Source organism: Nomascus leucogenys, chromosome 18, assembly GCF_006542625.1.
Source record: "Nomascus leucogenys isolate Asia chromosome 18, Asia_NLE_v1, whole genome shotgun sequence".
In the NCBI taxonomy this organism is placed as follows: Eukaryota; Metazoa; Chordata; class Mammalia; order Primates; family Hylobatidae; genus Nomascus; species Nomascus leucogenys.
The window spans coordinates 45,576,482-45,602,972 of record NC_044398.1 but is presented as its reverse complement, the minus strand read 5'-3'; positions in this window follow the sequence as shown (position 1 = coordinate 45,602,972).

Sequence of the window (26,491 nt, the reverse complement as noted above, 5' to 3'; positions counted from 1 at the left end):
CAATCCACCATTTGTTGAAAGGTTGCATATATATATATATATATATATATATATATATATATATATATGTATACATATATATAGTGCGAGAGAGAGAGAGAGGACTTCATGCCACTTACTCTGCTATGTAGTGATTTAACATTTACAAATGTATCTATTTCGTGAGATCTGAACCATACAAGGCCAGCTATCCTCTGATCCAACCTTGTTTCTACCACCAAGTAGACAGTCCAGCAATGTTTTGAATGATAAAGGAATTTGAAATTTCCTAATCATGATCATTATGTTTATCTTTACTAAAACATGTACGAATTTTCTCCTTATTTACATAGTAATAAGCCCTGAGATGTCATCATCAATAACAACCAAAAAATAAAATCTAAAACCAATAATATGCAGAAATGCCTACAAAATATCGTCCACTGAAACACTTTTGCAAAGTAACATTTTTAATAATTGTATTTAGCAAAATTGAAGGTATATTTTTGTGTGTATGTATAGAGATATTTGGATGATTAGTCTTCAAGCATTAGCAGTTATTATGTTTTTGGGGGTATAATTTTAGTTTCCAGCTATTTTTTTGTACATTCCTCCTTTTAAACATGTCTTATAATGAGCACGTATTGTTTTTCCAGAGCCAATAATGCTATTAAAATATATATTGTATCCCTTTAATTAGTAATGTACTTGGCAAACTCCTGAAAGATAATCTCTTCCCTTGCTCATTCTTCTTTGTAATGTAAAAGAGGTAGAGTTGGTTGGCCAATATTTTAAGCAGAGCTCTTTCATCAAGAGCGTGAATGGACTGCAGCTTAGCGGCTAGCAGGATGTTAAAGGATGCAGTTGGAAATTGAGTGTTACATGTGAGTGGCAGGGAAGATAGGTGTGTCTGTGTTTGTGTTCCAGTGGATGCATTTGTAATGCATAAAAGAGTGAGATGAAGGAAAGTAAAAGTGTTGACAAGTGTTTTTCATTTTCTGAAATTCCAATGATGCTGACACCCTTGTAGAGGCAAATAATACTTATATTAAAGATAGGAAAAAGAAGAATAGACTAAACTTGTTTAGCTAAAATAAATTAGTTTATATGATAAGGTGGAGATCTGCCAATATCATGGAATTTATTTTTTTCCTTCTGTCTCTACACTTTTATAAAAGATGATTCAATGCAAAGCACATACAATATTGTGCTATAGGGGCAGACAAATCTGGAGATGTGCACACACACACACACAAATACACAGGCACAGATAAAATAATTTTTTTGAACACAGATTATCATTTCTGGAAAGAAGAAGAAAAACCATTTTTTTAAAATTATACCCATTATGTTAAAACTAGCATATATGGAGCAAGCATAGGTACTTTGAAATTTGCTGACACTAACAGAAGATAGAAGTTGAGGCTCACTAGATATAATGCACATCAAATTAATAACCTCAGATAGCCATTCAGTTAGGAAACATGCCTAGGTTCTGAGAGATGGTGGTACTCATGAGTAATGCCTTCTATTTTCTTCCCTTCTTTGGCAATTCCTTTCTATATGGAGATTACTTAATTTCCTACTGTTACTAGACTTCCTTTTGGATTGTTTTGGATAACAGTGTGCTTTAAAAATAAAAATAACTTTTGCTCTTCAATGAAAATAATTAGGTAATAGAAATTAGGTAATAATTTCTCTTGACTGGTGATACAAAGGCAATTTAAAAGCATGATATTAAAATGTACCCACTTTTAATGCAATTGTTTTTGCTGAACTTGGTGAAAACCAGGAAGTTGGAAAGGGTTTTCCACTACCTCATATAAGTATTTTCTTTGTGAGAACCTGAAGCAAGAAATACCTACGCTTAGTAACAAAAACAGTCACAAATTCCCCTCATAGATCAGATTCAGATTATCCTATGACATTGAGCTGTGTAGAAGACATATCCCTTTTTCTTTGGGTGCTGTGGAGTCTACAGCCAAGCATCCAGCTGATCCTTGGGGCTGGTAAATGTTTCACAGCTGGCTATGGGGAAAAAGAAAAGTTCTGGTTTGTAGCATCTGCCGGTTTATGAGGCATATATTATCCCACTATGGCTGATATCAAGTTACCAACACAATATCATTAGATGTGAAGTCAGGAAGATCTGCACAGTTACCCTTTGAGAGCGGCTGAGAATCTCCTCCAGTGTACCACTAAGCCCATCTATTGTATTTATGCTTTGATCATATGTACTTTATGCATTTTGCTGGTCCCACATTTATCTCTGCCTTTTTTTTTTTTTTTGGTTGTTCAAACCATTTTAACACAATTTACCCACTAGAGTTTATATATATCTAAACCAACTGACATTATTTCTGAAATAAGATAAAATAATAAAATACCAGACGACATTAACTTATTAGTAGGAGGATTCTTTTAAGACATGATTTCTGGCCGGGCGCAGTGGCTCACTCCTGTCATCCCAGCACTTTGGGAGGCCGAGGTGGGAGTATCATGAGGTCAGGAGATCGAGACCATCCTGGCTAACACGGTGAAACCCCGTCTCTACTAAAAATACAAAAAATTAGCCGGGCGTGGTAGCGGGCACCCGTAGTCCCAGCTACTCGGGAGGCTGAGGCAGGAGAATGGCGTGAACCCGGGAGGCGGAGCTTGCAGTGAGCCGAGATTGTGCCACTGCACTCCAGCCTGGGCGACAGAGCGAGACTCCGTCTCAAAAAGAAAAAAAAAAAAATATATGATTTCTGTGATACTTGGCCTAAATATAACTTTTATCATTGGTTTCGCTAGTAATAACTCCTGGGGGAATGGGTTCCCATGAGGAATTTCCTTGTTCTTTTATTTAGCTCTTTCTTCATAAAATAATAAAGTAGTTTATAAACCTACTGTGTACATTAGCTTCTTTATGTCTCCAAAGCCCTATGAGTTTAAAAAGAAAAAAAGGGAAGACACTCCTGCCCTCATTTTATGGATAAAGATGCCTCAAAAGGCTGCAGACTTTACCTAACATCATGGAACTTATAAGTAGCGCATGCTCTGCCCTGCTTTTATGCCATCAAGATCCCACAGAACAAATGACAATTCTTAAGGCTCTTGTCTTGGAGAGGGCAGATAACTGTTTTCCAGTGCAGTTATTTTTCATGGGAGGTAAAAACATTTACTCCTGCTAAATTTTAAGCACTGCTAGGATTTGTGATGCTGAAGATAATAATAATGTACCTGGATCTACAGTTCCAATAGACATTGTTGTTTTTTCATTATAAAATAATAAAATGGAGAAGAATCCTAGAGTTAAGGTCCTATTGCAAGGTGATTTTTCTAGTAAATGACTGCCAACGTAGTTGATAATTGAATAGTAGGGATGTGCATCTGATAAATCTAAGGGGCCAGTAAATTCCACATAATTCATTTAAGCTGTGAAACCTGTAGATGTAATGTAGTAAATGAAGGGTAAGAAAGCATTCAGAAATAACCTCTCAAGTTAGCTCCATCTTAACAAGAGCCAAATCTTAGTGTTCTCTAAAAGGTCCTGTGAAGAATTGTGTACAGCTGTGGTCTCCTTATTTTCTTCCAGGCTCTTGAGCTTTTAATGGTCTGGAAATCACTCTTGATGGTGAGCTGCAGAAGTGCATTTGCAAGTATGCTTACAGCTCCAATATTGATTGCCCGGTTCTGTCCAACCACCCCTTGCAATAAACAACCCCGCAAGATCCTGCACTGTTGGGAAGCAGTGATGCATTATTTAACAGCAGCTGATCAATATAAAACAAGCATCCCCTTTGTTACAGCAGTACTATTGATAGACTGCTTCTCCCTTTTAATTTTTTATTACTTAGCATTGATTTCTGAAACTCAATTCTGTATCTTACTCTTCTTCCATCAGTAACTGTGAGTTGAGCCCTACCTGACTAGAAATCTAACATCCTTTTTGAATCACAAATTACCCAACTTAATTAAGCAACAATTAGTTGAGAGTTTTTTAAAAAATCATTCAACTCTGCTCTAATCAAATTTAATGAGTGAAATACATTAAATATAGGATTTGGGGGAACTTACTGTAGAAAAATCTGAAAAGACAAGATTATTGCAGCTGTATATGTTTTCGGGAGGAGGCTGCCAGATTTTCCCATTTAGCTTGGGGAACGTTGGGAAAATTCAGACACATAACTACCATTAACACTAATAGGGACTTGTCCTCTAAATCCTGCTATATCAATGGAAGAATGGGGCTCTTAGTTGTTTTTTTTTTTCTTTTGTCCTTCTTTTTTTCTTTTTAAATCTTAGCTGAGTTGCCTAGAATAAAACATTAAAGGGCAGCTACATTAGGCACTGCTGCACTTGAATGCTAACTCCTCACCTGACAAACATAAAATACAATTTTATTACATAAGTAAACAGCATGGACAAGAGAGTCAGATATGGTTCTGCACCCGGGGGCACGTGGATGTGCACAATTTTGTGAATTGGGCTAAAAATTAGCAGAAATATGCTGGCTGGTCTATTCATTTATGACATTTTTAGTATATTGTTTTTACTTATTCTTTTTGGACTCTAATAAAGCAGTAACAATAAAATAAAGCTAGGTTTCTAGATAATTCATAAAAATGGAAGATTTACATGTCAAAGGTATTTCTTTTTGGGTAGTTATGCTTACCGATGGTTATAGTTGTTATATAATACGTGTTTTTTATCACAAAAAAATCAAGTTCCTTGTAAAAATGTATAAAATGCACGAGAAGAAAGAAAATATTAATTTCCTCCACTCCTACCTGTCAGATAAGGAGTGTCACATTGTTAAAATTCTGGTGTGCACAACTAGCAATTCATTCTCTCTTTTTTTTCTCCCCATATCTAATCAACCCACATTATTTAGAGTAAAAATTATACAGATTATCATGTTATCATGTCCATTCTTCACATAATTTTGCACAAAGTAACAGAAGCCAGGTCATAAATTATTTTAGCAGGTTTATTTTTGTTACCATTATTTAAAAAGCCACTTTGGCATGGCATATGAAACTAATATTAAATTGTATGTTTGCACTAAGTTTTAAGATACAGTTTATTTGCTAATGGACAGAAGGTTGTCAATATTTATTCATTAGAATCAATAATTTCAAAGCCAATTTATTAGATACAAATAATAAAAACAAACCGGAAGTGGAAGTGAGGGCTCTGGACAAATTGGAAGCAGGAAGCCAGAAGATCAGAAGCAAAATGGCTTATTTTAGCAGAACAGTTTAAGCTCCCCACTCAAAAGAGACTATAAACAGAGGAATCAAAAGCCCTGCCAGGGAAGAGTCTGGGTGTTGATGTGTAGTTACACCTGATGGTGTCTCCATCCTGACGTTCGTTCAACAACACTAAACATGAAGTGGGCACCAATCAAGTGCCCAGCATCGGAGCTGGCTGCTAGAAAACTCAGCCGAATTTCTGAGCAGACCCTAGAAAGTACATAGCATTTCAGCATTTGCCTGTTCAGTCTCACGTTGACTCCATTTTGTATACTCACCCTTGTATTTTCTCGTTCCTCTCCTTTAAAAATTCAACTATATCCTCTGTATCTACAGTTATGGGCATATCACTGCAAGCTGTTTTAAATCGTGTCTGGAATGAGGCTAAATGAAGAAAACACATGATCTAGAAACTGAAGGGAATGAGGTAGTGAATAAGAAATGGTTTCTGTTCTCAGAGGAATTAAAGTCTCATAGGAGAAAACCTCTCATTGCTATTACATGAGGCAAGGTGAATTGATTCAATCGTGGACTCACAGTGCTCTCTGTGCACCCAGCTTGCCTAGGTCACCCGAAGATATCTAATGGTAATAGTTGCTAATTAGTCATTTTGGAGGCAGAATAAATGATTTGGTCATTTGTCTTTCATTTCTGGAAGGAGCTTACCCTATGTAGCTATTTACTTAAATAATTCTGACAAAGTTTATATTTTTTAATTGAGAGAACTACCATGAGAATTGGAAACAGAGGCAATTAGAAATGCAGACTGCCTATTCAAAGAATCATCAAATAGGTCATCAGAGTTTAATGCCACGTTTCAATTACCTAGAAGTTTAAAAACTTTTAAAAAGAAAAATAAGTTAGTTAAGATTTACCTAAACTCTTAGAGGTGAAACTGTTTATTTTGGACCTAGGTGTGATAATGACTTGCGGGAGGTGTGGTTTTGTTTATTACCTTCCCTTAGGCAATGGGAAACTCTTCTAACCGGGCATGCCTAGAGTAAGTTTCACACAGCTCAGTTCTCCTGTGAGTTGCCATTGCCTTCAGACTTGCTTTTTTTCTGCTCCTGTGTCAGAAGTGACTTCTTGATTAAAATTGTTTCCTTTTTGTTTGGGTTTTTAAAAATCCTTTAAGGGCCGGGCGCGGTGGCTCACGCTTGTAATCCCGCACTTTGGGAGGCCGAGGCGGGCGAATCACGAGGTCAGGAGATCGAGACCATCCTGGCTAACACGGTGAAACCCCGTCTCTACTAAAAATACAAAAAATTAGCCGGGAGTGGTGGCAGGCGCCTGTAGTTCCAGCTACTCGAGAGGCTGAGGCAGGAGAATGGCGTGAACCCGGGAGGCAGAGCTTGCAGTGAGCCGAGATTGCGCCACGGCACTCCAGCCTGGGCGACAGAGCAAGACTCTGTCTCAAAAAAAAAAAAAAATCCTTTAAGATATAACATACCTAAGGTAAAATACATAAATCTTAAGTCTACATCTAAATAAATGTTTAATTCTACATGACACCTGTATATACCTTTGCCATCATCACCCAGATCAATACATAAAATACTGCCAAGATCCCAGGCAGCTTCCTTTGTTCCATCAATACTCCGTAATGAAAACTACCATTCTGTTAACCCCATTGTAGAATAGTTTTGCTTGTTGTTAAAAGTCATGTTGGTGGAATCATATAAAATAATAGGTACTTTTTATTTGTTTGTCCAGCCATGTTGTGTACACGTGTTCATTCTTTCGTGTTCCTGTGCAGTAATTCTACATATCAACATGCTGCAAGGTTTTTATCCAGTGTGCTGTTGATAGACATTTGGGTTTTCTTGAGTTTTGAGCTATTTAGAATAAAGTTGGCATAAAGATTCCTCAAATTCCTTTTTGATAGCCAGGTGTGCTCATTTTGGGGAGGTATTTCCCTGGAAGTAGACTTGTTCAGTCTCAGTGTAGGCATAAGTTTAGCTTTAAAACATGCTGCTAAAATTGTTTAATCTGGTTGGTCCACATCCTCACCAATACTTGGTATTATCGGATTTTGTTTTGTTTTAGTTTTACTCATTCTTTTGGGTACTTAGTGGCATTTCGTTTTGGTTCGAGTTCATATTTTTCTAATGACTAATGATGTTGAGAACCTATCCATATACCTTTTGGCCCTTGGGATGTCTTCTTCTGTTAAGTGCTTGCTTAATCTTTGCCAGTTTTTCCATTTGGTTATCCTCTTTTTCATAATGATTTGTATAAATTCAACATCCAACTGTTACAAAGCTAGAACTTGATGTTTTACCATACATTTTCTCTACTGTTATCACTGCTGCTATATCTGCTACTGTTGCATTTTTCTCTTACCGTCTGTGTTCTTTAGTCCTTAATATCTTTCCTTCCTGCTATATGATGTGCTGCTACTCTCCAGGTCATGTGGCCTTTGTGGCCACTTGCTGAACAATAAATTTTCTAGTGTTCCAATGGACTCCAGTCTTAGACTTCAGAGCCCAGGGTTAGTAACGTCCTTGCCAAGTTCTACCAGCTCTTCTTTTGGGTTCCCTATTAGCATTACTAATTTTACTGATGATCACTTATTTTTTAATGTACTTATCTTATTGGTTACATTGGTTCATATCACCATCAACTAAGTGGTTTTGTTCTGGACCAATGCATCCCTTAGATTTTCCCTGAATTTCAGGTCTTAATGTTCTGATTCTCTTCCCTCCACTGGCTGAGCAGTATCATTCTGGGCAGGGATAAATAACTTCTAGCAAGGGCCCTGTGGAAAAATTAGCCACAGGTAAACAACAGAGCTGCTGATTAAGTTCTTTCTCATCTCTCTTACTTTACGTTCCCTCCTTATTATGGGTCATTCATGGATTTTCCAGTACTCATGTTGAAGGCTTCTTACGATGGGAGAAATGAATGACAGGACTTTTAAAACTCCTTTAGCATCTCCACTTTCCCTCACCTGGGATGACTTACCTAGATATAATACAAATAGAAAGCCATGGTTTCCAACAAGGAGAAATTCCATCTGTGATGCCGGAGAGAGAACAAAACAATTCCTCTTTATCATAGGAGGCTATAAACATTGATAAAGTGCGGGACAGACGTGGGTTAGGTAAATTGACACAAAAGTGCATGCGTCCACTCATGTATTGAGGGTCTCCCATGGGCTGGATGTTGTTGGAGGACAAAAGCCTCCATCAGGTATCAGTCCTGAATCAGGCTGGTGATCCTTTTAGCTACCATGAATGCTTGCCTATTGTACTCCAAATCTAATTTTCATCTTGAATATACAAAAAAATACTTCTATTGATGAAGAAGCTGAAGCCTCCATGAAATTTTAATTTTCCACCATTGGTTAGAAACGGACAGGTGCAGAATGTGATTCAGGTATGACGAGCTTCAGTATGCTGTTTCTTCCATCTCAATAAATGACTTTGCTGCTGCCAGACTTTTGTTCTTATGTCTCTCATAGCGTGTATAACATTATCCTATGATCACCGTTTATTGTTTGTCTCCTCAATCAGACTGCGAGCATACACCAAGGATATGTTTTATGCTTCCCTTCTTCAGAGTCCAGTTCCTCAAGGAAGTTTGTCCAAAAAAAAAAAGAATAACTAGTTTATAACCCATAGGACTTGCCTTTGCATACTAGTAATTCTGTAACCCTACAAAGGTGGAAGAGTTTATTCTGAATGGGTAGAATCAGAAAAGATAGCCAATGTGCTTTGCGTGCTGTTTCCTCACTTGGCACTGCACTAAGGTGTATTTGGATAAAATTCTAATGACAAACCGAGTAGTAATTACTGTTCTGCTTCTCATTGCAAAGACATAGAGATGGAAGAGAACCACATATGTCTGACTTCAGAAAAAAGCACCAACTCTAACTGCTATGTCTTGTGGCTGCATGGAGAAAGGTTTGAGGGAGGGGTTGAACTAGAATAGAGTCCTGAAGGGTAATTAGAATCTGGCGGAGTTGAGTTTGGGAAGGAGATTCTGACGTGCCTAGAGGCAACGTAGGTAAGCAAGTGTACCAGAAACATGGCTCAATTCATCCCAGAAGGACAAAGCTTGGAACAGGTATGGAATTGCTTGGGCTGACTACTGGGTGGGGCAGGAGAACCCGGGGTTCATGCATATACTCTGCAGTCTGACTGCCCGGGTTTGACTCTCAGCTCTGCCACGTACAATATATGTGACTCTCTGAAAGTGACGTAGCATCTCTGCGTCTCATGTGTTTGTCAACCTCATGAGATTTTTATGAGCATTGATATGTACAAGTATATGTACAAGTATGTACAAGTACATTGATATGTACAACCTTGGAATAATCTATAGCATAAGGTTAGAACCACTTAGGTTTGGCCACTTAATACTACTTATTTGTAGTATTAGTATTATTTTTATAATAGCACTCATTCATATTTATAGCTTTTGCATATTCATCAAAAATTTTTCTCAGTTTTACAGTTGCTCTTTGTTATGCCCCAGTTTACTCCATGGTATAGATTAAATGCATTCTGCATTTTAAAAACTCATTGAAAGCATCTATTTAATGTTCTCATTTCAGTGTGAGAAAATTGAGCTCAAGCAGGTGAGTGATTTGGCTGCAGCTGCTGTAGCCACATAGTGCCGTGTGTCTGTGACTCAGGCCTCAGTGCAGGGTGATGGAAAGGAGAGGAATACATACCATATGGATAGAAAACCAAAACTCAAGCAGTCAAAGATCCTCACTTTTCTTATAAAGATCTTATTTCAAATATCTGTGGAGCAGTAAGCCTAGCTGTAAGGTCTATGAATGAATGTGGAAACTATTGCCAGCATCTTTAACGTTAATTTTAAAAGTAGCTCTCTTTACCTCCTCCTTCACTCATCATTTATTGTATACAAAGTAGCAGCTTTGATGAGTCTCCTTGTACAGTTGATGTGACATACGAATGTGTCCAGTCAGTTCAAATTTTTGAAATGTTTAGTATAGAGAGTTCAAAGTTAATGCCCACAGGTTTCATTTACCTAGTCTGCCTTCACTAAAAAGAATCTTCCTCATGTTCTTGGATTTAACCTCTTAAAGTCTCTGTGCAACAACTTGTTTAATGAGTGATCTCCTGGTTATGTGTAATGTGCCTTTTCCCCAAGTTTTTATCCTGAAATGATACCCTTTTGTTTTTGTCCGCATGTATGTATATTTATGTACAGTCATGTGTCATTTAAAAATAGGGATACGTTCTGAGAAATGTGCTGTGAGGCAATTTTATCGTTGCATGAACATCAAACAGTGCATTTACACAAGCCTAGCTGGTCTAGCCTCGTGCACACTTCGGCTATACAATATAACCTACTGCTCCTAAACTACAAACCTGGCCTGTTACTGCATGGGCAATTGTAATGCAATGGCAAGTATTCGTGTATCTAAATATATCTAAGCACAGGAAATGTATAGTAAAAATATTAAAATCTGGCCAGGCGCAGTGGCTCACACCTGTAATCCCAGCACTTTGGGAGGCCGAGGCGGGTGGATCATGAGGTCAGGAGATCGAGACCATCCTGGCTAACACGGTGAAACCCTGTCTCTACTAAAAGTACAAAAAAATTAGGCGAGTGTGGTGGTGGGCGCCTGTAGTCCCACCTACTGAGGAGGCTGAGGCAGGAGAACGTCGTGAACCCAGGAGGCGGAGCTTGCAGTGAGCCAAGATCGGGCCACTGCACTCCAGCCTGGGCGACAGAGTGAGACTCCGTCTCAAAAAGAAAAAAAAAAAAATTAAAATCTTATGGGACCATCATCATATATACAACATGCTGTTGACTGAAATGATATTATGTAGTGCATGACTGTATAAAAGCTGCATTGAGGTTGAGGCACACATGTATGTCTGTGAGCATATACTAGACCCATGTATTCTTTTTTTTCCAAGGAGCTCAGCTTTCATTGTTCATGTATCATTAAAATTTTCTTGTATTTATCAACAGCCATTAGAGTTTCTGAAGCCTCAGTGTTTTCCTCTTTTTATATGATATAAATTTTCTGATATGTTTATATAATGTTATCATATATGTTTTACATAAATAACATTTTTCACAGGAATGTATATTAGATAACCTAAATTTTTTAAATATCTGAGGTCTGTGTCATGCATGTTGACTCTTATTTTCTAGATACAGACTGAAGGGTAATTTTGAAAAACTTCCAGTATGGTTAAAATATGTTCATTGCTTAGCCTAAACATACAATCCTCAAGTATTAAGACAGAAAAATAGGAAAAGATAAATGAAACAGAAAATAGAAATCACTACAATGAAAAATTTCCACCTAAAGGGGCTCATATTACTTTGTAATTCATTATAAGAGGGTCAACATATAAAATAGTCCTTTAAATACTACTTTATATTCTTAGCACATCTTCTGCTAATATTACCAGAGATAAATGTCAGTATACCTCATATCCTGGGAAACGAGGGGCCAGAGAGATCTTACTCAGGTAGTGAGTTTTACTTAAAGTGTAAACCATGTGTGAGTTTAACAGCATTCTGAATATGAAATATAGATAGCCATAGAAATATGAAATGTATATAATAATTCAGAAGTAAAGTACAGGTATACATTGTTTTATTACACTTCACTGTTTTGTGCTTTGCAGATATTAGGTTTTTCACAAATTGGAGGTTTACAGCAATCCTGTGTCCATCAAATCTCATGGGGCCGTTTTCCAGTAAGCACTTGCTCACTTTGTGTGTCTGTATCACATTTTGGTAAGTCTCATAATGTTTCAAGCTTTTTTTTTATTACATTTTATTCTTTCATAATATTTTATCATTATATCTGTTACGGTGATCTGTGCTCAGTGTTCTTTGATGTTACTATCGTGATTGTTTTGGATTCCATGAACTGCACCCATGAAAGATGGCAAACTTAATTGGTAAAGGCTGTGTGTTCTGATTGCTCTACCAACCCTCTCTCCCTTTCAGCGTCCTTCTTCTTAGGTCTCCTTATACCCTAAGACACAAAAATATTAAAATTAGGCCAGTTAACAACCCTACAATGGCCTCTAAGTGTTCAAGTGAAAGGAAGAGAAACACGTCTTTCACTTTCAGTCAAAAGCTAGAAATGATTAAGTTTGGTGAAAAAGGCATGTTGAAAGCTGAGACAAGATGGAAAGCTAGTCTCCTGCACCAGTTAGTAAAGTTGTGAACACAAAGGAACAATTCTTGAAGGGAACTGAATGTGCTACTCCAGTCAACACAGGAATCGTAAGAAAGTAAAACAGCCTCATTGCTGGTATGGAGAAAGTTTGATGGAGAAAGTCTGTGTCGTGCATGACACAGACCCTAGATATTTAAAAAATTAAGGTTATCTAATATGCATTCCTGTGAAATATGTTATTTATATAAAACATATATGATAACATTATATAAACATATAAGAAAATGTATATCGTATAAAAAGAGGAAAACACTGAGGCTTCAGAAACTCTAATGGCTATTGATAAATACAAGACAATTTTAATGATACATGAATAAAAAACCAGCTACACCATTCCCTTAAGCCAAACCCTAATCCAGAGCAAGGCTCTAACTCTCTTCTTCTATAAAGGGTGAGAAAGATGTGGAAGTTACAGAAGTAAAGCTGTGTGCCAGAAGAGTTTGGTTCATGAGGTTCAAGGAAAGAAGCCTTCTCCATAGCATAGCACAAGGTGAAGTAACAAGTGCTGATGGAGAAGCTGCACCAAGTTATTCAGAAGATCTAGCAAAGATCATTGGTGAAGGTGGCTACACTACACATATTTTCAATGTAGACGAAACCACCTTCTATTGAAACAATACACCATCTAGGACTTAAATAACTCTTATAACAAGGAGAAGTCAATGCCTGGATTTGAAAGACAGGCTGACTCTCTTGTAAAGTGCTAATGCAGCAGGTGACTTTGAGTTGAAGCCAGTGTTGATTTACCATTCCAAAACTCCTACAGCCTTTAAGAATTCTCTAAATCAACTCTGCCTGTGCTCCTCAAGTGGAACAAAGCCTGAATGGCAGCACATCTGTTCACAGCATGGTTTACTGAATGGTTTAAGCCCACAATTGAGACCTACTGCTCAGAAAAATAGGATTCTCTTTAAAATACTACTGCTTATTGACAATGGATCTGATCATCCAAGAGCTCTTATGGAGGTGAATAAGGAGATTAATGTTGTTTTTATACCTGCTAACATGACATCTATTCTGCAGCTCTATGAATAGAAGAGTCATTTCAACTTTCAAGTCTTGTTATTTAAGAAACACGTTTTTTAAGGCTATAACTGCCATAGATTGCAATCCTCTGATTGATTTGGGTAAGGTAAATTGAACATTCTGGAAAGGATCAACCATTGTAGATGCCATTAAGAATATTTGTGATCCATGAGAGGGGGGGCCAAAATATCAAGATTGATAGGAGTTTGGAAAAGTTGATTCTAACCTTCATAGATGATTCATAGGGGTTCAAGACTTCAGTGGAGGAAGTCATTGCAGATATGGTAGAAATAGCAAGAGAATTAGAATAGAGGTGCAGCCTAAAGATGTGACTGAATTGCTGACATCTCATAAAACTTGAATGCATGAGTAGCTGCTTTTCACAATGAGCAAATAAAATGTTTTCTTGAGATCGAAACTACTCCTGGTGAAGACGCTGTGAACACTGTTGAAATGACAACAAAGGATTTGAAATATGACATAAACTCAATTGACAAAGCAGCAGTGGGGTTTGGGAGAACTGACTCCAAATTTGAAAGAAGCTCTACTGTGGATTAAATGCAATCAAAGAGCATCACATGCTCCAGAGAAATATTTTGTGAAAGGAAGACTCAATTGATGAGGTAAATTTCATTGTCGTCTTATTTTAAGAAATTGTCACAGCCACCCCTGCCTTCTGCAACCACCACCCTGATCAGGCAGCAGCCATCAAAACTGAGGCGAGATCCTCCAGAAGCAAAAAGGTTATGACTTGTAAAGGCTTAGATGATCACCGGCATTATTTAGCAATAAAGTATTTTTAAATTAAGATACATGCATCTCTTTACAGATATAATGGCATTGCACACTCAATAGCTTAATAGACTATGATATGGTATAAACATAACTTTTATATGCACAGAAAAACAAAGAATATGTGTGACTTGCTATATTGTGACATTCACTGTCTCATGTGGTCTGGAACCAAACCCGTATCAATGATGTATGCCTGTGTATGTTCAATAGGGTTTTCTGTATAATCCTCCAGCCCATTTTGCAACAGTGTCTTAGTTGCCTTAGATTTTTCCGAGTTTTACATTGTTTCAAATTTTAATATTTTCCTTAATAGGATTATGCAGTTATATAAATATAACTTTTTTTTTAGTATTCCTAGGCTTGATTTCCTTTTTCCTCCAAACTCCTCCTCCAGAAGCTATAAAGAGTTCCATACATTCATGGATCACCAGTGAAAGCTATTATTCAATTACCAAGCCAGCCGATTTCTGAAATAGATTCTTAGCTGATGTAGTCCATTAAGAAGCCTATCCAGCCGCCGGGTGCAGTGGCTCACGTTTGTAATCCCAGCACTTTGGGAGGCCGAGGCGGGCGGATCGCCTGAGGTCAGGAGTTCGAGACCAGCCTGGCCAACATGGTGAAACCTAGTCTCTACTAAAAATACCAAAAAAAAAAAAAAAAAACAATTTAGCCGGGCGTGGTTGTGTGGGCCTGTGTTCCTAGCTACTCAGGAGGCTGAGGCAGGGGAATTGCTTGACCCAGGGGGCCGAGGTTGCAGTGAGCCAAGATGGCACCACTGCACTCCAGCCTGGGTGACAGAGCAAGACTCCATCTAAAAAAAAAAAAAAAAAAAAAAAAAAAAGAAGCCTATCCAGATTTCCACAGCTAAGTTTTCTCTAAAATATTCACAAAATTACTCATCTAGGAAGTAAGAGGTGTTAGTCAGAAACAGACATAATGTGAAGAGACAGGATTTATTGTTTAGTTACCTCAAACTGCTCCACATCCACAGATATCTGAGTCTTGAGTGTAAAAAAAACCCAAGCAAAAACAAAAAACAAATTGTTAGGTTTTTGTTAGCCTCTTCTTTTCCTTCTTTTCTTTTGTTTTCTGGTGAAACCCCCTCCTGTCCCCTGTGTCAGCCACCGATCCTCACTAATGATGTCAGGATGTCTTATTGCATGAGGACATGTAGGCCAAAGGAACAAAGATAGTATTTTTTTCCATCTTTTTTAGGCACGTGTTTCCCTTCCCCGTTTCTTGCCAAGACTAGAAAAAGAAAATTAATATTTTTTCCCCTTGGCTAACGCTAAATTTTAAAGTGAAAACATTTATTTCTCTTGTCAAAATCATGCATTTGATGGTTCCTCTTAGCCAAGGGAGGTCATGTATTCATTTAGGGTGTAGATATAGGAAGTCACTCTAGTCCAAATGTTTCTGGCAAATGCCGTTATAATTAAGCCAGCAGTGGTCAAATTACAGAATACCCTATGAACAGAAAAAGTCTCTAAAAAATAATTCCCAAGTCCCGATTACAATCGAAAGCATAAACAATCATATTTTGTACATAATTAGAGTTGATTGTAATGTGATTTTATCTGTCAGAATAATATGCCCTGACAGAGGCTTAGAAAAATGGATTTTTTTTTGGTAATAGAGCAAGCTGTGGTTTACTTGCATTGCTAATAGGCTGGTGGTTGTGCACAAGGATCAGAGTTTAAAATTCCTTGGAAGAAATGAATCTGCTTGTATGTGTCCTTAAATTCATGTTTAAGTGTTCTTGGGTATATTTCATAGGCATTTTAAATTATTTTCCTCAATTCTCTGAAAGTGTTTTTAAATATCAGCAGTGTCACTATCTTCTAAAACATAAGGGGACAGGGAAACACATAGTTTGTCCAGGGTCACCAAGCAAAACACAGGCAAAAGGGAGGGCAGAATCAGATGGCTCAGGACATTGCGCAAGACCTTTCTGCTTTCTCTTGTCTACAAAAAAAAAAAAAAAAAAAAAAAGTATTTCCATAGAAGTCATCATAAAATTTGACCGAAAAGCAATAGTAATTATCCATGGGCAGGGAACAGCACATTTGCATAAAATTGGCCTATAACCAATTGTTTTTGCTTACCTCAATTTCTCTTTCTTTGTCTATTTAATGGAGGAAGGACTAATAAACTATAAAATTACAAAAGTAGACAAGAGAAAGGAAACAACTCAAAAGCACGCAAAGGATCATCTGCTGAATAATCAAAAGTTGGCTGTGACTGGAAGCAAAGCAATGAATCCTTTAGCAAGCAAATATTTAAAGGATAGAGACACTAGATAAAATGTGTATTTCAAAGCTATTTCCTTACTCATAGAAGCTGAATTTGAACAAATTAATCTCTTTTAATTTATGTCATTATAAAAGCCAGTTGATATTCCATATCTGTGAGCATCAGACAGTCCTGTGAATTTGAACATGGCCCTACTGCAGGCTTTGTAGGCTGGTGGTTCCAAACAAGATTCAGTCTCTGCCTTGTTCTGAAAACTTCCTTTTTTCACCAGCATTACTGCACTTGCCAACAGTGACATAACCTTGAAATTATTTGTTACATTTTCCAATGAACAAATCCAGCTTGTTAAGGAAATGGGCAGCCTATATCATCAGCAAAGAGTACAATAGAGGACTCAGAATTCAGCTTTGACTGGTGGGCCCACAGTATTCCTTGTTTCTGGGAAATTTCTCTCATTTTACAAACAATCCAGTATTTTAATGGTGCTGGCAGGGCTGGTTTAGCTTCTAGATGTTGCTAGGAGAGTGTGCCACCTTCTGCACCATAAGAAAGCTGATGCTCATATGGTCGTCGTAGATTTCACTCCACATGACATTTACACACTCAGGGTAATTGCATTTGCCATAGACTAATGGTTTTCCTTTGAATCAGGTTGGTTGGCAATGAAATAAAATGTTGACAGCAACTGTTATTGACTTTTTCTAACTATAAAATTAATGCACATTACTGATAATACTTTTTAAAGTTCTCTAAAGTACTAAGTAGAAAAGCCACTATCTTACCAGCCAAAGATACATTAGTAAGATACTCATAACATTTTCCCACTAGAAATAATGTGTGTGCTGTATATGTGGTTTCATTTGGAATAATAAAAGGAATATTTACAAAATAATATGATACCTGTTGGCCTCATGATATTTATAAACTTAAAAAGAAGAATCAATCTGGTATTCTCATTCTCTTTTCTCTCTCTCTCTCTCTCTCTCTCTCATCTATCATTCTACCTATTGGAATAATGTGATATCCAGCAGGAAAATACACTGGCAAATACTATAATGAAAAAGTTTGATTTGGAGAAAACCTGACTTGTAGAATTAATCCACATCAAGTAGGTGCTCTTGTTTTTCCTTTGAAATGTGCATTATACTGTTGCTTTTTTAGTTAATTTTATGTACGTATGTATGTATGTATTTATTTATTTATTTAAAGGGTCTTGCTCTGTGCCCAGGCTGGAGTGCAGTGGCGTGATCATGGCTCACTGTGTCCTCTAATTCCTGGCCTCAAGCGATCCTCCCTCCTCAGCCTCTTGAGTAGCTGGGACTACAGGCATGCACCACCATGCCCAGTTTTGTTGTTGTTGTTGTTGTAGTTTTTTGTGTGTTTTTTTGTTTGTTTTTAGTAGAGATGAATGTTATGTTACTCAGGCTGGACTTGAACTCCTAGCCTCACACAATCCTCCCACCTTGGCTTCCCAAATCACTGGGGTTACAGGTGTGAGCCACCATGCCTAGCCTAATTTCATTTTTGAATAGGTAATATTTCATTTTTATGAAATATTTGTTACCCAAAGAAAACTATATAGAAGCATTTGCTTTTGTTTGCTTTTTTGTTTGTTTTTTTGTTTTTGAGATGGATTTTCGCTCTTGTTGCCCAGGCTGGAGTGCAATGGCACAATCTCGGCTCACTGCAACCTCTGTTTCCCAGGTTAAAGCCATTCTCCTGCCTCAGCCTCCCGAGTAGCTGGGATTATAGTCATGTGCCACCACACCCAGCTAATTTTGTATTTTTAGTAGAGACGGGGTTTCTCCATGTTGGTCAGGCTGGTCTCAAACTCCCAACCTCAGGTAATCTGCCCGCCTCAGCCTCCCAAAGTGTAGAAGGGAGTTTTTTTAAACTCCTGCTTTCATTCTTTTTGTTTGTTTGTTTGTTTGTTTGTTTGTTTGTTTTTGAGATGGAGTCTCGCTCTGTCACCCAGGCTGGAGTGCAGTGGCCTGATCTCGGCTCACTGCAAGCTCCGCCTCCTGGGTTCACGCCATTCTCCTGCCTCAGCCTCCCGAGTAGCTGGAACTACAGGGCGCTGCCACCGTGTCCGGCTAATTTTTTTTTTTTTTTTTTTTTGTATTTTTAGTAGAGATGGAGTTTCACCATGTTAGCCAGGATGGTCTCGATTTCCTGACCTCGTGATCCTCCCGCCTTGGCCTCCCAAAGTGCTGAGATTACAGGCGTGAGCCACCATGCCCAGCCAAAACTCCAGCTTTCATTCTTGTATCTGTCTATCCCATTATACCTCTTGCCATATAAGAAATTTCCCTTGTTAGTTTTGTGTGTATATTTTCACTTTTCTTTTTGCAGTTATAAATACACATGAACATGTGTTCTTGTTTTCTACCTGTTTTACATAAATGATAGCTTACCATCTATAGGCACCTTGCAGCTCCTATAGATCTTTCCCTGTAAGTATATGGAGAACTTCAGTTATCTCGATGACTGCGTATATTTCTGTGTGTGGAAAGACTGTAGTTTATGTAGTCATATAAAGGAAGACAATTCCTTTACAATATTTTGTACACCCAATTCTTCCATGATAACCTCGTGCAAATGTTAATTTGTATATTTGAAATTATGCATTTATGATAAATTCCTAGGAGTGGGATTGCTGGGTGAAAGAGTAAATCCATTAATAATTTTGAAAAATGTTATCCTTTACTGATTTTAACATTTTGTAATACCACCAGAAATAAAATCATGTTTTCCTTCTTTATATTGGTGTTCTGTTTTTTTGTTTGTGTGTTTGTTTGTTTAAGTTCTGGGATACGTGTACAGGATGTGCAAGTTTGTTACATAGGTAAACATGTGCCATTGTGGTTTGCTGCACTTATCAACCCATCGCCTACCTATTAAGCCCAGCATGCATTAGTTATTTATCCCAATGCTCTCCCTCCCTAGTTTTCTGTTTTATCAAACATTTAAATTATTGATATATGAAAAAATTATAGTGTTAGTTTAAAACTATTAGTTTTAGTTTTTCATCATAGTTTAGTTTTGATAAGTTTAGCTAAACTTATAAAAAAAGTTTGAGCATATTTTTTACATGTTTCAAATGTCGGTTCTTTTTCTGGAAAATTATTTATCCTGATCTCTACTTATTTTTGCGTAGGGTTCCTCCTTCTTCCAAATTTTTAGAGCTTGTCATACATTAGAACTTGTTAGACATTAGTCCTTTATGACATGAGTTTTGATTTTTTAAAAACATTTTGTTATCCCTCTTTTTATTTACTAATAGTGTTTTTCTTTTGTTTCATGTGGAGTTTTTTGGCACAGTTTCATGTTTTGCATTTTGTTTTATCTTATTTTATCTGTGCACTTATTTTGGATTTTTAGGTGGTTAAATTTTTCAGTCTCTTCTCCCCATGGCCTAAATTTAATCTTTCTAATGAAAATTCTGCATACTAGAGTATTTTAAATATTTTCTCTTTCATAAATATCTCTCAGAATAAGGCCCTTTTGATGAAAGATAGTGCTGTCTCATTCTGAAAAGAAGCATGGCAAATCTCTAATTTACTTAAAGTTTAATATCATATTTCCCCTTAAATGGAAATGTTAATACCATAAGCCCTTGGGATTTGACTCTTTCAATATCTAATCCCACATATACTGTATGAAGCTTTTCATGATCTTGAATATTTGATGAATCTATATGCTTTTGCAGATACAGATGTGAATATCAATTCCAAATGGCCTAAAAGAGTTCCCTTGGAAGATTAATGTAGCTTAGAATTTCTTATATTGAACTACAGGAGACCATCTGGGAATATATGTGGATATATACCTCATGTGTTCATAGTAGAGAGGCTAAGAACTATAGGAATGGTATCATATATGTTGGTTTAAGCATTGCATCACTTTATATTCAATACACAAGTTGTAATAATTTGAGGTCGGTAATAATCAGGAACATTGCTGTCTGCTCGGGGCAGCTGGTACAGTAGTGTGTGCCGCTCTTTGTGGTAACAATCAAACAGTTTTCTTATTCCAAATCAGCTGCCTTGGGTTAAAGTCTGAACATGTCTTAAACTCCGCATGTCAGGAGTGTTTAGGACAACTCTATCATTCATTTAGCTAGTACTGATACTGCTCCCCGGTGGGGGGATTCAGAGCTAAGCTCCAAGGCTCCAGCTCTAATTGGAGAAATTGCTGATAAATTCCCACAGCATTCCATTTAGATGCGTATTGCAGTTCTGTTGTGAGTGTTCTCTGCCCTGCTCCCACACAGTGACAGCCCTGCTGGTATAACCCTGTCCTATGAGAGCTGCTGCTGTGGGTGGCATATCTTTAGACTGATTGGATAGAGTCAGACTTTTCTTGTTAGTCTCGGAGGAGACATTCTCCCATTTCAGTTTCTTATTTTGCAGGAATCATGACCAGGCAAAGAGATGATAAACGTTTACAGTAAGCCTTCCTACATGAAGAGAAAATGCACATCCTACAAACATCGCTTTAATTTTTTATGTTAAATTACTTGGAGAAGGCATGTCTATCACAGATGCAGACCCTTGGTTTCCTTCACTGCCCATAAAAAGCTCTTCAATCGCTCCTTGAGGCATCCATTTTTTCCCTACTATGAACTCTTTATTTCTTCATGTTAGTTAACAAATATAACTCAACCTATGCTTTTCTATTTTTCTTTTACCATCTTGACAGATCTCGTCCCTAATTCATTAGTTTATTCGTCAATTAAACCTCCATTTTGTATGGACTGTATACCAGGAACTGGCTAGGCTCTGCTTAGGTTCTGTGACAACCTAGAGAATAAAACACAGTCCCTATCTTTAAGGTGTCCACAGTGAGTGTGGGAAACACCCATATAATGAGTCAATAATGCAGCCATATGGCAGTTCAGTGAGGTGGATGTTAGTGACACAGTCTTGCTCCGTCACCCAGGCTGGAAGTGCAGTGGCGCGATCTCGGCTCACTGCAACCTCTGCCTCCTGAATTCAAGCGATTCTTCCGCCTCAGCCCCCTGAGTAGCTGGGACTACAGGCACGAGCCACCACACCAGGCTAATTTTTGTATTTTTAGTGGAGATGGGGTGTCACCATATTGGCCAGGCTGGTCTCAAACTCCTAGACCTCATGATCGACCCACCTCGGCCTCTCAAAGTGCTGGGATTACAGGCGTGAGCCACCGTGCTCGGCTGGGATTCGGATGTTAGTTTTTAAAAGTCATATTGAGATTGAGTGCAGCGGCTCACGGCTGTAATCCCAGTGCTTTGGGAAGCAGAGGTGGGAGGATAGCTTGAGGCCAGGAGACTAGCTTAGCCTAAGCAGCATAGCAAGACCTTGTCTCTACTAAAAATTTAAAAAATTAGCTGAACATGGTGGTGCATGCCTGTAATCCTAGCCACTTAAGAGGCTGAGGCGGGAGGATCACTTGAGCCCAGGAAGTTGAGGCTGCAGTTAGCCATGATAACACCACTGCATTCCAGCAGGGGCAACATTGGGACCCTGTTTCTAAAAGTAAGTAGGTAGGTAGACAGGTAGGTAGGTAGATAGATAGATAGACAGACAGACAGACAGACAGACGGATACATACATACATAGAAATATCGTATTATTGGGTTGAAGTAATTTATTCCTGGATAGTTTGCCTGACTATTCTGAAATCACTGGAGACTCACCAACACGTAACATAAGCCAGTTGACAGGAATCTGGCCTAGGTCCTGGCTCCTGGATACTTGGCTGCTGGGGATTTTCATTATGTTGCTGGAGGCAGCTTGGGCAGCGATCTCACACTTGGCATGCTGGGAATCCTCCCTAATATGCAGACTGGCACTTACTTGCCAGGCATATTTTTAAAGACTTTATTGTATTTTTATTTCTGCTTGGGCATGCTTGACATTTCTTTTCCTGAAACTCCTGGGCCACTTGTTCTTGGTTGCGTTTATTTTGTATTTAACAATTGCTTGCTACTTGTCTTATTTTACAGTGCTGTATATTCTTCTTGTCCCTTGGATGCAAGTATGTTTTAATAGAATAACTGAGGTCTTAGGAGCTCAGGACGTAGGTATTGAATTAATCATGATAAATGAATCACACCCCGATTTTTACTCTGACGCTGTCATTTACTAGCCACGTTAATGGGAGTAACATAAAACTAGTGAATCTTTTCCTCCATCACTATTGATATTAATTGATTAATATTATAATATTAAATTGCAGCTTTTTAGTAACAAGCTACTTTATTCGAGCCATTGTGAAGGGTGCTTTGCATAATTCTCTCATTTTCATGATACTACTACTTATGGTAAAAATCATGTATTAGCTTTTATAATTGTGTGCTTACTAAATGCCTTGCTAAACTTTCTACATATATCTTTTTATTTAATATTCACAACAATCCTATAAGTTTAATGTTATAATTTCCTTAATGCTATTGATGCAAAAATTGGAAGCATAGATAAATTTAACTTATTTTCCATAAGTCACATATCTAGCAAGAAAGCCCAATTAAAACCCAGAGCGAGCCCAACTTCATTTAAAAAAGTATTAATAAATGTATTAATAAAAGCAATATACATCTATGTTACATATATTAGAAGAGTGAAAATGAAAATAAAATGCAAATTAAAAGCCTGAACTGTCAGTTTCCTTTCCTAGAAGTCAACACTGTCATGCCAGAAACTCTATGTGCCTAGATAAGAATCCACCTACTCCATATCAATGCATACACATTACACATGCCACCAATGAGCCCCTACCTTACTAAGTATGTTCAACAGCTTGCTTTTTTCCTGCTTAATATATCTCTAAGGTGTTTCTATGTCAGTATATATCTATACTTATATCTATCTATATCTATCTTGTTCTTAACATATGCACTACAGTTTTCTACTAACTGAACAAGCTATAATTATTTAACCAGTTCTCTATTGATGGAATTTTAGATTGTTTCAAGTTTTCTTGTCATTTCAAAAAGTGCTGCACTGACCACTGTGATGGACACATCTTTGTACATCTGTGTGTCTCCCTTCTAAGGAAGTTGTCCCCATTTTTACTCCTAACAACATTTAATGAGTTAATATATTTTCATAGGTCCTTGGCATAATCAAATTCCTAAAACTTTGTCAGACTGGCAGGTGAATGAGGGTGTGTTATTGTTTATGCTTATATATGTGTATTTATTAGTCACAGAGGGCCTCAGTGAAAGGTGGCATTGTAACAAATGCTTAAGGGAGGTGAAGGGGAGCCATGTAGATTTCCTGGGGGAGAGCTGGCAGCTAGAGTGAACAGTAAGGGCAGCAGCTCGAAGCCTGGAATGTGCAGGCACGCATGGCATAGACACGGTTCAGGAAGGAGGTCACCTGGGTGGGTGTGGAGTAAGTGAGAGCAAGTGCAGGAGGTGAGTCCAGAGAGGTGAAGATCCTGGTGTGGCAGGGCCCCATAGGCCACGCAAGGACTTTGACTTGAGTTCTGAGTGAGAAAGTCAGCCACTGGAGGGCTGTAAGCCCATAAGTGAAATATCTGGTTAGCATATTACTCAATCATTCAGCTGCCACGTTATATACACCATGGGGAAAGGGAGGAAGCAGGAGCACTAGGTATGAGGTATTGCAATCATTCCAGACAGAGGTGATGCTGGCTCCTATCAGTGTGGAGTGGAGGCGTGGATGAGGATTGGTGAGGCCCTCGATATATCTCGTAGGTTGAGATGTCAAGATGTATTCACAAATAGGATAAGGGCCATGAAAGAAAAAGAAGTCAAAATGATACCAGAGTACTTATGCCAAGCAACTAAAATTCAGAATTGCCTATAATAGATGAGAAAGACAGTGAGAAAGTCAGGTTTTGCAGGGGAGAAGATAAGGCATTTAGTTTGGTGCGTGTTAAATCTCACATCTCTGTTAGACGTACAAGTGGAGATATTGTCAGGACACTGGAGACGAGGGAAGAGGTCTGGACTGGGGGTACAAATCCAGGCATCATTAGTACATATATTTTCTCAGTGAAAGCCTTGAAAATGAAATATAGCACATGAGAAATATATAGAAATAGAAAAGGAATCAAAGGACTGAGCCCTGTATAATAAAAATACTTTTGTTTTTTACTTTGTTTACCATTATGTTTGTCCAGTTTTTTAACATTGCCTCTATATTTCAGCAAAGAAAGACTTTTTATTTCCATTTAAAAACAAATTAGAAGCAGCAGTAAATAACTTCAGGCTCATAGGGGTAAAGTAACATCCCCAAAGCCTCATGCCTAACATGTTGTGAGGCTGAGGTTGGCTTCTTTGCGTTCCTTATTTTAAAGTCCAAAGTCTTCATTCTGACCAACTGTGTCCCCATGGGACTCTTCTTTTACTCTTCAGGAAGAAAATGTGACTTATGTTGGCCAGAACATTTTCTATTAAAAAGAACAGATTTTCCTGAGCTAACCTACATTTGAGTCTTGCATTGGATTTTGGTTGGCATTTTAACATAGTGTCCCCAGGGTTCAGATCAGAATCAACAAATATTGTAGGCTGAGTTCTGGGCACCAGGGTAGGCCCTTTCACATTCATACATTTAAACAAGTCTACAACAAGCCTCTGGGTGAGAATTTGTATCTCTCTTTCTCTAAGCAGTAAACGGGGGAAGAGGGTTAAAGTCAAGGCCTCTAACAGCTGTACTTGCAGTTTTATCAACTCCAAAAGTGTAGCCTTTTCCTTCTGTGTTCTTGATCAGCCCTGGCTATTAATCTAGTCAGGAAGCCCCAGTTCTCTCCTGTATGCCTTACAGATCTATATCTTTATCTATATCTACAGATGGAATCCATTAGGAACCTTTCCTGTCTCCTAGAACACCATTTTGTTCAATAAGTAATACATCGGTCAAGGTTAACCAGCTTGCCCAAGGTCTTGCAATAAATTGGTGGTGTTGTGGCAGAAAAATGAACTCTGTTCACATCTCCCGGCTCCAGGCTGTAACTTTATTCTTGGCCCAACTATTTCTGTGATTTTCAGGATTTGAAATACACATTTCACTTTTTGTAGAAAATACCACTAGTAGGTGAGAATGCTTGAATAGCCCCTCAAGGCCATACTGGGGTAGCTTAGCCTATTACAGACATTACTTTCCAACAGGCATGTTAAGGGAAACTCGCCATCTGTGCTGGGGAGTTAGGGCCTGGTTTGTGAACAGCTGTTTTGGCTAGAGTCCGGAGGAAGGTGAGCAGATCACTTCTGGGTAATGAACTAGATAATTGCCTTAAATCTGTTTTGTGATGAGGCCAATGAGTTACTCAGGCAGGAGTCACTCATGATGTGTTAACCCATGGTGCATCTTCTTTGAGGCCCTGGGGGATTGAATAGCATTAGAGGTGATTCTGAATCCCCTGCAGGACTAACTTGCCAGACAAGAGAATTATCTCAGTGGGCTAGCATTTACTGAGCATGTACTAATTGAAAAAGAGCCTCATAGGCTCATAGGTTATCCTAAGCTTAAAAACACTCAACCAGTAAAGGTATTTTCCTTAACCTACCTCCTTTAGCCTAAAGTGTCTGAAAATTTGGTAGTAGAGTGGGTGTGCTTTAATACTCAACATACAATCTTAGCTTTGCAAATTGTCCAACCTGGCTGGGCTCGGTGGCTCCGGCCTGTAATCCCCGCACTCTGGGAGGCCGGCGGGCGGATCACAAGATCAGGAGATCAAGACCATCCTAGCTAACATGGTGAAACCCTGCCTTACTAAAAATAGAAAAAAAAAAAAATTAACTGGGCATGGTGGCAGGGGCCTGTAGTCCCAGCTACTCGGGAGGCTGAGCCAGGAGAATGGCATGAACCCGGGAGGCAGAGCTTGCAGTGAGCCGAGATCACGCCACTACACTCCAGCCTGGGCGACAGAGCGAGACTCCGTCTCAAAAAAAAAATAAATAAATAAAAATAAAATAAAAATGAAAATTGCCCAATCTGCGTGAAGTTATTTTATTCCAGTGGACGTTGTTTTAAATAAGTTTTTCTTCAGACTTGAATATTGACTC